This window comes from Hibiscus syriacus, unplaced genomic scaffold (genome assembly GCF_006381635.1).
Source record: "Hibiscus syriacus cultivar Baekdansim isolate YM2019G1 unplaced genomic scaffold, ASM638163v2 tig00111772_pilon, whole genome shotgun sequence".
Lineage (NCBI taxonomy): Eukaryota > Viridiplantae > Streptophyta > Magnoliopsida > Malvales > Malvaceae > Hibiscus > Hibiscus syriacus.
The window spans coordinates 2,455,060-2,464,019 of record NW_024063173.1 but is presented as its reverse complement, the minus strand read 5'-3'; the positions used below and the strand labels follow the sequence as shown (position 1 = coordinate 2,464,019).

The 8,960-nt window shown below is 33.2% G+C and overlaps 1 pseudogene; it reads right to left on the bottom strand.

The window, feature by feature from the left end:
• Nucleotides 1-1,409: 1,409 nt before the first annotated feature.
• LOC120170125 lies at nucleotides 1,410-1,920 on the bottom strand (annotated as a pseudogene).
• Between the last annotated feature and the right edge of the window lie 7,040 nt (nucleotides 1,921-8,960).

The window sequence follows — 8,960 nt, the reverse complement described above, 5'->3', positions numbered from 1 at the left end:
ATCAGACCGTAAGTCATTTTTCAAAAAATACAAAAGGAAATTATGTTGATTAGTAAAATATTTTACATTGATTAATATGTTTTCCACCAATGAAATACTAAAAAACGAGGAAAATATTTTTCGTTAAGCAAACAGACCCTTAGTTATGTGTCATACTTTATAATAACATTTTACGTATTAAACTATCTAATAGTTATAATCCGATTGTTCAAAAATACTACATATTATTACTTAGTAATTCTAACTCTATGGTGAAATGCTTTGGAAATTGGAGTTTTGTGAATAGTATAAATTGGTCTCGAGGAGGGGACAAGTAATAGTGTAAGAGGGGAAGAGATTAAGTGCTTCAAGAGTGAATCAGTGGATAATAAATGTAGATCTTTTTTAGAATTGGTTATAAGTTTTTTAGCACAAAGGGTACACTTCGCCTACGGAAGGTACATACCTTCACCATGCACCTAGGCTCCAAACACTTTTGGTGCTTTAATGTGTCTTACACCTTTTAAAACTAAAGCAACATGCTCTACATGCCCTGATTTATGATATAAATATAGGAAATGAAACCTGAGAATGGGTTGTTCTTTAAGAGGTATTTGGATATGATTTCTTAGTATGAAGTTTCTAACCAAATGTTTTAGAAAAATATTCTTTCATAACTAGTCTTTGCATTATTACTACAACTTATTTTAAGAAAAAGCTACGATTTTAAAAAGAATATTAACTATAAATTTATTATTATAATTTGATTTTCAGAAAATAAAAAAATAAACTAAATTTATAAAATTCATGATATATTTGATACACCCTATGATTTAAAACAATTAATAGTTAAATGACTAAAACAGAAATTAAATAATAAATAGATGACTAAATAAATAATTTAGTCTTTTTTAACATGGATGGGCCATGGGCATAGCCATGGCCTAGATACACCCTGCGTCCATTTTTACATTACAGGCCTTTATGGTGTTAAATAAAACCCCAACGTCTGACATCCCTACGCAACAAATACTCAATAGTCTATAGCTCCATCAAAATATCAATCTGCAGTTTAGCCTACTAAAATCCTCACAGTACAAACAAGGATTTAAACAGTGATCCGTAATCAGAATGGCAATAATTATATAATAGTAATGATATTATTCGAAACTATTAGTATACGATCGTGATACTCCTTATGTCCATATCGTAATAAAACACAATAGAAAACATAATCGTTATGTCCATAATTGGCATCTCTATATAGAGTTTCGAAAGCCAAGCACCTAAGATCATATTTTCATTCACCAATGAGTTGTTAGCAAAAGGAGATTTAGGATCAGGTAACTTACTAGACCAGATTGCATAAATTTTGATATAGCTAGCTGGTTAAGACTATCTAGGTTCATGACAACATTCAAAAACACCCAAATAAACCCTGAACCCTAAACATAGTACTACTACCCATGGCTATTAATTAACTAAACACGACCCTCAAATAAACATTCTAACCTCACTTTCCCACCTTTCAAAAGGCTTTCAATTTCTTCAGGAGGGTTTAGCCCCATTCTTTGTGCTCTTTCCCAACGAGGCAGTCGCGATATCCCCAGGCACGGCCCGTATGCCATATTCATGTCAAATTGCGCCAACACTTTCTCTTCCTCATCAAAATCATCTGTTTCCCTCAAAATATTAGTTTGTAAAAATACCCATTTCCGGAAAAAGGATAAAAAAGGGGGAGAGAGAGACCTTTGAGGTCGACCGAACCGCCATGAGAAGCAAGGGCCGTAGCTTGGGTGATATTTGTGAGATGGGTTTTTGGTTGACTTCTTCGCCGTAGAAGTGGTGGTGTTCTTCTTTTGCTTGTAGAAAACTTTGATGTTTCTGGATGTTGTTGCCATTATTGTCGATGCTTCTCCTCTCCCAAAGCTCTCTGATTGCCTTGATCCAAATTTTGAAATTTGTTTTCAGGATTGGTTGTTGGGTTTCGGTATTAATAGTATGGGCAATTCTTTTAGTTTCCAAATTCCAATACTGATTCCTGGGCTGGGATTGGTTTCTTTGAAGCTTTAATGGGCCTAATGGCATTGCAAATTTGCAATAGCTAAACTTACCGGTTTATGACCACAATTTAAAAAGCATAAACTACACAAATGATAGGGACATTTTCGAGGCTATGAGCGAAACTAAAAAATAGGTTTTTATAAAACGAAAGTATATTTTATTACTTTAAATAATTAATTAAATATTACATTAATAAATCTTAGAAAAATAATTAAATTAAGTGAGATTGAATAAATGAGGGGTCTCATTATAAAAGTAAAAAGTGAGCTTAAAAAAATTAGGAGCTTCAATATAAAGGTAGAAAGCGAGATTTAAAAAATTAGGGGCCTCAATTATAAACGTAAAAAGTGGGATTGAAAAAAATTTGGGGCATCGAATATCGATTATTAACAAAAAAAAAGCGAGATTTAAAAATCAAGAGCTATAAAGTTAAAAAGTGACATTAAAAATAGTAAAGGCCTTAATTATAAAGGTAAAAAAATGAAATTACAAAAAATAGAGACTTCAAATAAAGAGAAAAATAAAACTAAAAATATTAAAGATTTAAACTATAAAAATAGAAAATATGTTTAAAAATTTTGGGACCCTATAGAAAATGGACGCCCTGAGAAGTCGCTTAGGGCACTTCCCCTTATAACCAGCTCTGCAAATGATGTATCAATTATAAGATAGTTGAATTATTCGATTATAAAAAGTTAAAGCAATAATTATTTTTTAAAACAATTCTTATATAGGGAGAGGAGAAGGGGAATTTTACTCTTAATTGGTGTTGAACTCATCTCCTCGAGAAGATGTCAACTAAAAGTTTTTAACTTTCTGATCTAAATATTGCTAACAAAATTAAAAATAATTATATTTTAAAAATAATAATAAATTTATATTTTTATTTAAAATAAAGTAACGGGAGATAACATGACTATTAACCATATTAACATAATAATAAATTCTGTTTTGTGTGCCCTTTGTTAACCTCGTGTTCTAATCTTTGACAGAACAAAAAGGAGAAAACAGACTGGTATTTTCAATCTTTCATGTCCACAATTTTATATTTTTTACAATTTGTATAAGCTTTAAATAAAATGCTTATTCATCTAGGAAAAATGGAATAAATGACAAAGAAAACCCGTTATTACCGTTACCTGTTAAATTACAGTTGTTATTGGTTTGATTTTTCTACCGTTATTTTCTACATTAGTGATTTTGGATTATATCACTATAATCACTATATAATGATCATTATTCCATTATCCGGCCACTATAGTAGTTATAGACTTGCTTTCTTCATCACCAATGCTTAAGGAATTCCAAGCAAGATCATATTGATAATACATGCAGTTAGGGTTTTTAGCTATTACATCTGAGAGTTCCATTTCATGTTGAATTATTTAGCCATTACATGCAGCTAAGCTTGAAATTTTAACCCAAAACAACATTTTCACCATGGAAGAAAATATCAAAGAGTACCATATTCTTCAAGCAGAGGCAATCAAAGATAAAACCCACTTCGGACCTAGGGCTAATCAAACAAATGAAGATCATCCAAAGGAGTCCAAAGCAATGAAACCAAATAAAAAAGTTAAACTACATCAAATACCATCAAATTTTAAGCGTCGACTCGTTTATACCACCAAATTTTCAATTTTATCAATTTTAGCACTAACATTTTCTTTCAAGTGCAATTATACCACACTTATGGTAATTACTTAACGAGAGGATCACATGGCAATTGCACGCCTGATGTTCTGATGTGGTTGCCTCACCAAAACAACGTCGTTTGCTAGAGTCACTCTATGAAAAAATTATTTTCCATGGAATTCAAACCAAAGTTTCAACGAACTAATGCTAAACACCCAACCACCAAGCTAACTTAACAACTTGTTATATTCTTAACAAAGCTAATGGAGCAATATAGCTGATGAAACAATATTTCCCATGGCATCAGCAGTGGGAGGAATAATCAAAGCATGATAATCCAATTTGGACAAAAAGGACTTCCCAAACTCACATGTCCCAAAGTAAACAACAGAACCTACAATAACAGTCGAAACTCCTTTGTAAAATCCTAGAATACCACTCGTCTGGAAAGATTTGACAATAACATCGAAGGTGTTGGCATAAATCTTGGAAGCACCCTTGGTCTGCATTTTGGTCTTGATGGTATCGAGTGGGAGAAGATAGACGTAAGTGGATGCACCAGCAATTCCACCACCACCTGCGCCGATTAGAGCTCTTTCGAAGATTGATAAGTTTTTCATAAGGGTTTGGACTTTGAGATTGTTTCTCGATGTGGGTTTTAGCCATTTGAGGAATGAAAGGGAATTGAGTTTTCGGGAATCAGTTAAATTGGAAAAAGGGACCAGAATTTGAAACTTGTGTTTCCATAGATCTGGTTGAGAATCAGCGGGAATGGAAGCAGAGGCAAAGGAAAGGTGGTGCTAGAGATTTTTGGGGGGTTTTTAAGGATTTTGAGAGGATGAAATGAGAGTGGTGAAACGGGCGAAAAGAGAACTGCTGTTAAGTGTTAAGCATATAACAAGTTGTTAAGTTAGCTTGGTGGTTAAATGTTTAACATTATTTCATTGAACTTTGGGTTGAATCCCATGGAAAACAATTTTTTAATCATGGGACTCTAACAAAGTGATGTCATTTTAGGATTTTTGAGCATCAAAACGACTTCGTTTTGGTGAGACAGCCACATCAATAGCGTCCCGACGTGCAACTGCCATGTCATCCTCCCATTATATAATTAATGACAGAGTAGTATGATTGTACTTAAAATAAAATGTTAATGCTAATATTGATTTTGTTTTAGAAAGAAAATACAAAGATTAAATGAAAAGAAAGAAATAAAGAAAATGATAAACTTTTTTAATTTACTAATTTATTATTAATATATATGTCATAATATAATTGGTGGGGCATATATACATGCATGAAATGAGAGAAGAAATTCTATTCATCTATTCATATGAACAAGATATGAAAGCGTATAATTTTTTGAGTTAAATTAAAAAATTTAATCGAATTTTCAAATATGTAACTCGTGTTAATATTATATAGTCCATGTCTAATCTATGTACCCCGAAATTTAATAGACTGAGTACATGACCCATAACCTTGACCTTTTATTAAAAAAACCTAATTTTTTTTATCAACTCACCGTATTGGTTTTTTTAAACGATCTTACGTATATTCATGGTTTGTACTATGCTAAATTGATAGATGAACCAACGGTTAAGGATAAATTACATCATTAGTTAATAAACTTTTGGAGTTATCTTGCTTTAGTCATCGAGCTATAAAAAATATCAATTTTGGTATTAAACTTTTTTGTCAATTCATCATTAAATTAATAACATCAAAAAAAAAGTGACCGTTATCTTCCCTTTTCGCAAAAACCCTTAAACTATTATGGATGTTGCTCATCGTTCTTCGCGACAAAATTAGTACTAAAATGTTTGTATTTGTCTCTCCTCTCTTCTACCAATTTGGTTTTCCAAGGAACTTATTAAAAATTCATCCAATTCTTGAATCTTCTAATACTCAAATCTCCTCCAACGGTCTTATAATAATGCTGGTTTCGAGATATGTTGTTCTTCATAGAAGATAATTTTTTACCATTATGATTTTTTGACGAGAGACCACTAAATTTGGGAAGAAACCCCTCAAATCAGATTAAATTCTCAAACTCTAAAATTGAATAATGCTGGGATTTTTGTCTTTAGTTTCATGAATTTTAAATAGGTTTTAGGAAAATCTAAATAGGTAAATTGATAGAGAAAGATGTAGCGAGTTTGTCCATATCTAGGGTGCTTGTAAAAGACATTGAAGAATGACGATTTTTAGTACCAACTAAAAATGTGGAATAGAAACCATAAGTTTAATAAAGAAGATAATGAATGGAAAAAGGAAAAAATATCACATCAATTAAAAAAATATATTTTTACCTTGTAAATCAACAAAAGATTGCACGTTATTAGGATGTTAATGATGTAACAACCCAAAGGCCAAGGAAAATCAATTCGAAAGTATCAGTGGTTAAATTGATTTTTTTTACAATTTGATGATCAAGTCAAGAAAATTCCTAAAGTTTAACGTCTAATTGTGTTATTAGCCCAAAAATCTATTTTATTTAACTTATCCTTCAAGTAAAAGTTTTTAACCACATATTATAATAGAGGTACTTGATAAGAGCACTTAAACCAACTCTCAGTATAAACAGGTCAATAAAAAAACATTTTTTATTTACCTTATTTTCCAAGCAATTATTTTTCGTCATTCTATTGGTTCTATTTTCTCTAAGTATTGAAATCCTATTGGAAATATATATCCCTAGATCACTGCCTCCATGTTACAAGTTCAAGCCAAAAGATGAAGAGATGATTGATTTTTATTTGAAAAGAAAAATCTACAAGAGACCATTGCCACCCAACATCTTTAGGGACGTTGATCTCCACAAGCATGATCCTCTTACTCTTACATGTTTGTCTAAAACCCTTGTTTTCTTTTTCTTTTTGATTTTGGTGTTCTTGAAATATATATATGTTTCTATATCACTTTGCGATGATAATCGTTTTATTTTCATGTTGTCAGAGATGTGTGATAATGCATCTCAAATGGCGTAATATCCGAGGGGTACTTTTTCTCACAAGAGATCGTAGACACACAAATGGCAAGAGACGTGTGCGGCGTATCGGTTATAGGTATTGGAGGGAAACAGGAAAGGCTATTCTGGTCACCTCTAGGGGAGAGGAAGTCGGTTCCAAGAGGACTTCAGTCTTTTTCAGAGGAAAATCATTGAAAGGTGAAAAACCAATTGGATCATGCACGAGTACGCGTTAACCAAAGCTCCACCAAGACAGAGACTTAACGAACAAGACATGCATATATGTGTCACCTTTCTTTTAGGATCTTTTAATTATATGAAAAACATTGAAGAATTATCGTATCTAACAGTGATAGCGGTAACATTGCTACCCGAAACTATTATTACATGATCACGATACTCATAATCAACACAATAGCGCATATTGTGTTAAAAATTGCGTTTATCGAGAACATGACTGCAACCGCAATTTAAATTGTTGCCTAACAGTCATTTTCGACTTTCTTTTTCAGCTTGATGATTGGGTACCGTGTAGAATATATAATAGGAAGGAACAAAGGTCAAAATCTGGAACCCCAGTTGAAGGAAGCAATTATAAAGAACAAGAAGAAGCTGATAAAGGTGCAGTTGTAGTTAAGAATGAAGACCAAGTACTGGTAAATGGGATTTCGCCTGATGCAACGGTGATGCCACAATAAACTAGTTCAATGCTCCCACAGTATTCGAAATCTTTTAATGCTGGGACAATGCATGCTCCATTGGCATCAATGCCTCTTTATCATCAGTTTCAATCGCAAGTGCCTCGGCCGTAACAATTTTTCGGTGCTGATCATAGCAATTTGAATTTCACAGCGTCTGATGGGTTCATTTTAGATAAGCAACAAGAGGAATCTGACAAAAATTGTGCAGTTATACCTCATAATGAAGACCAAGTGCTGGAAAATGGTGCAGGTGTGCTCCCACAGTATTCGAAATCTTTCGGTGCTGGGATAATGCCTACTCCATTGGCATCAATGGCTCTTTATCATCAGTTTCAACCACAAGTGTCACTGTCGAAGTAGTTTTTTGGTGTCAGTCCTAGCAATTTGAATTTCATAGCATCTGATGGGTTCATCTTAGATGTACAATAAGTGGAATTCAACAATGGTGCAATTGTAGCTACAAGTGAAGCTGGAGTGATGGAAAATGGGATTCTACCTGATGCCTTGAATACGTTCATGACTTGTCCCGGTGAATTCGATAACTATCTGCTCCCAGAGGATTATCATCCATAACCTTTGGATTCCTTATTAAGAGAAAACCCTACAAGTTTTGGTTGCCAAGAAACTATTTCTGATCATTTTAAATTTACCCCAACACCTACTCCATCGGCATCAATCTCTCATTGTGATCAGTTCCAACCTCTTCACTTTCAGCCGCAAGTGTTGCCCTTACAACAACAGCTACCCGATGCCTAACCAAGTAATTTTAATTTCGCAGAGGTCGATGAGTACATTTTAGATTTCTAACAAGAGAATGTTGATGGCGGTGCAGTCGAAGCTATGAGTGAAGCTCAAGTACTAAAAATTGGGATTCCACCTCCTGCTCGATGTCAAGAGTTTGATGTTGGTGCCTTGAACATGGCGATCCACAAAAACAAGTTTGAACAAGTGTTTGAGGTGTCATATTTGTAATCCTATGGGTGTTCTTGTCTGTTGGATTGTTTGTGTTTACGTTTAATGGAATTATTTTCAGCCTAGTTGGGGAGTACTATTTTCCTCTATTTAGGTTTAGCTTGGTTTTTAAAGAGGCTCACAACTTAGGCTTAGGATTGTATGATTTAATCTTTAGTAAAATCATATTACCTAACAAAAAAAGTTTAAACAAGTGTTGATCAAGTTCATTTTACATTTTGACTAGTTTATCTCCTTTTGAAAAAGGTTTAACAATAAAATTATTTAAGTCATTTTCCCTCTCATGTGAGAGTATATATTCATTCAACTTGAGCACATATATTTAGGGTATTAAATGTGAGTATATGTGATTTAAGGAACTTGTGCCCTTGATTGTGGATCTGGTGATGGAGCAAGTACATGCAAGAAGATAGGCTCAAAAGAATAGCTTGGTGGTTAATGAAAGGTGAAATAGGTGGCCTGTTTTGATGATGAAAGCGTGGACGTTGGTAGGCTATGGAAAAAATGGAAAAGAAATGGTAGTATCTTGAATAATCAAGAAAGAAATAAGACTATGAAAGAGTAGAGTCTGGCACCAAACCTTATATATTGTTCAAGGTGCGGTAACAAATGACTTGGCCCTGTTGACTATAAAGAGT